The sequence below is a fragment of the Sinohyriopsis cumingii genome, chromosome 14, assembly GCF_028554795.1.
Source record: "Sinohyriopsis cumingii isolate HCF-2022 chromosome 14, ASM2855479v2, whole genome shotgun sequence".
NCBI lineage: Eukaryota > Metazoa > Mollusca > Bivalvia > Unionida > Unionidae > Sinohyriopsis > Sinohyriopsis cumingii.
In genome coordinates, this window is record NC_142974.1 from 35,236,687 (window position 1) to 35,242,417 (window position 5,731).

The window sequence follows — 5,731 nt, forward strand, 5'->3', positions numbered from 1 at the left end:
TGGGGCACTGGTCATCAGAAATTTATGAATAGATATGTGCATAACAGAGAAACACAAAGAAAACTGAACGCTGATCTAGTGACACTCTCAGATTAATGCAAAATAATCTGGACCAGTACACTGCCGTTTTTCATAAAGTTATTGAAAGATATGAGTTTAATGTTTTGAGGTAAATAGCAAATGACTACATAATGTTTGAAACAATTCGAAAACTGGACTAACCACTAGATACGTAATCTGCTCTTTTATTGGGGAGCAAATACCATTCAGATCATATTTCTACATATATATATATTTTATATCTGGGGGTCCCACCTCTCCCCCCACCTCTCTCTCTCTCTCTCTCTCTCTCTCTCTCTCTCTCTCTCAATAAGCAATACAATTCATGCTGCCAAATACATTTAATTTCCATGAACCCCAAAAATCAACACGTTGTATGTCCATGGATACGATTACGTCTTCGTGTGCATTCTTGACGTATCCCTGAAAATATAGCATGATGTTTACATTTAGTCTGTTCACAGAGAAGTAGAGACGTTACAAGCAGCACTAGATATTTCCATTATTGTCTGAGTTACATCTGAGGCTACATTCGTAATACTTGGCAAGTCTTAGGAAATTAATTAGTTTGTGTAATTATTTATATTACCCAATAAATGTTATCAAGCAAAATAATAAATCATATATAAAAATCCATCATTTCCACAATTCTTCAAACTGAAAATAAACACAGTTCATGTGTGACAATTGCTTACTTTACACTGCAAGACGGTGTATCACAGAGATTGTTAGATATTTTTAAGTGTTTTCAAAACTGTCTCTGAGTCCGTCTTCTCTATGTTTATATATAGACCGATAGTCAACCAAGCCACCGTATCGACTTCCTCAGATATGTAACTAATACTAATGAACGTATTTAATTCATACTTTCTCATGTACTTACAATACGCTTACTTTCTTATTTGCTGAATTTTACTTGATATTTCTCAATAGAGCCATCTTTAACCATCCCCGCATCCACCATTCATCCGTTTATTTCTGTACACACACACACACACACACACACACACACACATGTACCTGCTTCCTAATTTCTCTGACAGTTACAGGTGCCCCTGCTAACACCATCAATTACACGGATCACACAGCGCCATGTAGGCCGGCTGTCTGGGCACAGGTGAATACCGTCTACACAGTCAAAATCATTCTGGCATCCTGCAAAGCCAAAACTTCATCACTTTTATCAGTAAGTCATGCCAACCATTCCTACTAAAATCATGGATGTAGTTATATCTTTTCATGGCTAGCACCAACAATGTGGATATATTTTAATTGCATGGAAAACGAAATATTCGAAAGAGTACATAATTTTATTGTTTAATTCAATTCCATTCAATTATTTTACTTGTCACAACCATGAAGACGATGACGATCACAACAATTATAATGATAATGATGCTGTTCATCTACACCCAACTATATCGGCCAATTCTGCCCACCTGGTAATTCTGCATAACAAAACGTAATTTCTGTAAACATTGGATCACATGCTATTTTGGGTCATAAATCCATTTTGTATCAAGAAAGAACGATCGTACTTTAATTAAGTAAAGTCATATTCATAATGTGTGCACAAATATCCCACATTTCGACTCGAAAGGCATAAGAAAATAGATTTATAAACGTCAACATGAAGACCCCCTCCACGACCTTCTTAAAACTGTAACGCAGAAAATCGTATTTACTATGTGTCTTTTAGAATCACACAAATAAATACATTATATAAAAGATGGAAATGTACACCTTAAAAATTCTACATCTTTTTCCAAGTTTCCAGTTTTGCAAGACGTTGTCCCCACACGTACAATATCGTCTGCTAGCCAACGTGCCAACTTGCTAGAAGGTCATTCTCAATAAATTCCCCGGCGTATAACCTGTTTCTAAATTCTTTAGTAATTCTTCCCCACAAATGTTGGAAAACACATTAAATAATTTTCTTTGTTGTTTCTCTTCCACTTAAAATATTATTTTTCAAACAAAATGTTGAACTTCACTAATTATTTTACAAGATCGGTGTAGTTTGCTTAATACATTTGACATTTATTGGTATGGTTACCTTGAAGTTTGTAAAACTAGCTATAAACCTGACCTAATTATTCGACTGAAATGCTGACAGAAACAGCCGAAAGCACCGTATTTCATTTATATAGCCCGACGGAAAAAACATTACATCTTTTCAAAGCTGTGAGCAGAATAGGCCGAGATATCGTGAGTCGTTAAAATACGTGGGTGGTATCATGTGTGTCCAAAATTAATACTGTTTTGAACAGAATATTCTGGTGACAATTGCCTCTTTCCAAATGGTAATCATTGCAGTATTTTTATTTTCGTCAATTGGTCGAATTCGGTAACCGTTTTGCTTCAGTATTGGAGACGGAAACCTTAGGTGCGCAGAAATCCCCGACAGCATTGCACAAACATGTATCTATAATGTTTAACATTTTCCCCTTAAATCTAATTATTACTACACTGGAGGCAACATTTATAACAATCATTCGCTCTATGTTCTATAAGTAATCCAATTGTTGAACCAAATGAAACAAGATTTACACGAAACAGACAAGATAAACGGTTCATTTGACCTTAGGACCACCGAGCAACCTTTGTACCCCAAAAGAGATTATCTTTGTCTTTGCATGTTAGAAAATTAATTAACAATATCTCGAACCTATTTTGAATTTAATAAAATTGGCATTGCTTTAATTTAAAACGAAAACGTATTAACTTTATCGTTACAAATATATCTAGTAACTTTTTTATGGTGTTTACGCCCATAAAGGAAATGTCTATATCCTGAATGGAGTAGTAATGCTTCACAATGCATTTTTGAAATGATGGTCGTCTTTGTTTGGCGAGACAATCCAAAACAGTTACTAAATATTATATAGACACACGAAGCGATACGTTCGACCCGCTTTTGTCTTAATGTTCCATATGATCTTTGCACTTTCCGGAATGGGTCAAATATCACCGTCTCTGAAGCATACATACAAGTTTACCATGATGCATGATGATCAGGTCTTCTCTTCTACTTACTAATAGATTAGAAAGTTGTCAAAATTTGAGCTTTCAGTCTGTACAAGAAATGCAATTCCCTTTGAGCGTCGACATATTCTAAAATTAATTCTAACAGTATGTTTTGCTGTTGCAAACGTGTGTTATTTGCCAAATAAGATGGAGCCCTACATTTGCAATTTGTCACAAAGCACTTCTCTGCGTACATGGCTTTTGCATTCGAAAATATCCATCGAAGGAACGTATATAATACTAACCCTCAACATGACCATCCTGTGCGCACGTGCATATTCCATGATCACAATGCACGTGCCAGCCATTTCCGCAAATGATAGCGTTAGTGTCACATTCTCCGGTGATATTGCAGGCTTGGCTGTACGCTGTATCGGAAGAATCATAAAGTGATGATAGCAAAGGTTACTCACATCGATAATACTGTATCATAGCACACAAAGACTCAAAGGCATATATATATATATATATATATATATATATATATATATATATATATATATATATATATATATATGTATACATATATAAATTTATCTAGGCATTTATTTGTCTGTCGATCTATCTATCTATCTACATAGGTGAGGTCAGATATATTGGACTGGCGACAGTCAACAAAATGTATCGTATATATATGAGAACATTTCGAAGCCCAACACTTGAATATACAAAATGCAGGCAAGAAATTTCAACATCATAATACTTTCGATTCCATCCACCTAACTCAGATAAGCTGAGGGGGAGGACTAAGTTGTTGCAAATTTGATATTTTTCAGTTGTTAGAAGTTTGTCAGTATATATTGGAGATAGAGATAATATTGATCATAGTAGAGCGGACTGTTGCTATTAACTTAATCAGATTTGTAATCTGTCTAAAATGGATAATATACTCTCTTACAAGGACAGCTGGGCGTGTGTTTACCACATATTGGTTGATTTGCATGAAAATGTAAGCCAAAGATATACATGAGCATAAAGTTTATGTATTAAATCTTGATTAAACTATCTACAAATATTTAAATAAGCGTACAAATTATCGACAATAGAATTCTAACATGGACGAACAGCTACTAAATATCCGCACAATCACATCTTATCTTCATCATAACGCAAGGTAAGGCTTCATTCATTCGTATTATACAACGTCACACCTTAATTTGTGTGCCTTACTGGACGAGTGTTCAGTTCCTTCATGAAGGATAACTCTGTGTGTGTGTGTGTGTGTGTGTGTGTGTGTGCGTGTTTGTGCTGTAGCCAGAGAATCGTTAATCGCGTGCTGTTTAATTTTAAATGCTATACATCATGTTAGTCTTGTCACTTAAATGAAGTCTACAATTCAAGTCAATGCAAGTACATACCCACTAGGGAACACACAAACAGTAACACTGAAGACCTCATTACGGATGTAACTTAATGTCGGACTGAAATAAACTGTCACCTTTACGTGGTTTTGATGGCAATAGACAGACACGATTAGAGTGCACTGTGTCACGAATTTGTTTTATTATCTGATAAATTGGTCTTATCTTCCTTAGGTTCCACGTAGGACCGTTTGGGATGTTATTTCTTGTGTTCTTGAACAGACACTATATATATATATATATATATATATATATATATATATATATATATATATATATATATATATATATATATATATATAAATAATTTGCAAATCAAGCAGCAAATAACAATCTTTTTAAAAGCGATGGATCAAGCACAACAGCGTTAGTCAGGGAAATAATGGATATGACAAAAACTGACAAATAACAGTATAAAACTGATGCAAAATTAGCCAAATAGCTTTCAAAATCTACCGATTCCTTTTTCAAGGGCACAAAGCCACAAATGAAGAATAACACAAGGACGACATAAAATATGCAAAAAGCGGGAAATGCGAGTACTATATAGAAGCTATATTGTGTTTTATATATATATATATATATATATATATATATATATATATATATATATATATATATATATATATATATATATATAGATAGATAGATAGATAGATAGATAGATAGATAGATAGATATTTTATATATTCAAGCCACCACATCTAAAATAATTTATCACGATCATTTTGGATAAAACAAAGCCCCCTCCGTCACCACAACCACCCCAAAAGGCACACTACTTTTTAAAATATTTTTGATTTCATGGCCATTGAGTCCTACCCCAACTGACATTTATTTTTGCATATTTTTCTTGGCCATACCTACATATTCTTTTGGGGGCCCCGAGTGGTCGAGTGCTCTAAAGCGCTTTCCATTACGGATCACTGCCATCTCATCTCTGTCTGCGTGGGTTCGAGTCTAGGATTCGGCCAATGTGGGTATGTGAGAAAGCGTGCCAGTAGCTTCTCGTGGGTCGGTGGTTCTTCCCGGGGTTTTCCCGGGTTCTTCCTCCACCATTAATACTGGCCGCCATGCATAGCCTATCGTGTGCTGAAAAATGGCGTTAAACCCAACAACAACACAACAACAACATATTCTTTTGTTTTGAAACACCACGCTACCAACTCACAAAGAAAACTAAAATATATCATCCTAAGCTAAAGCACGCTATTTACAAATATTACCCGCCAAAACATTATGGACATTTCTTTTCACATTTACGTGCTTTGTAATGGAAATAA

General features: G+C 34.8%; 1 long non-coding RNA gene across 1 annotated transcript; it reads right to left on the bottom strand.

Annotated features, from left to right (window-relative positions):
* Nucleotides 1–382: 382 nt before the first annotated feature.
* On the bottom strand, nucleotides 383–4,590 carry LOC149783564 (uncharacterized). Its single transcript, XR_016414034.1, has 4 exons — nucleotides 4,446–4,590; nucleotides 3,333–3,455; nucleotides 1,081–1,215; nucleotides 383–483 (listed from the first exon to the last, which is right to left on the bottom strand). It is a non-coding gene; the product is annotated as an uncharacterized LOC149783564 (long non-coding RNA).
* Nucleotides 4,591–5,731: the final 1,141 nt, after the last annotated feature.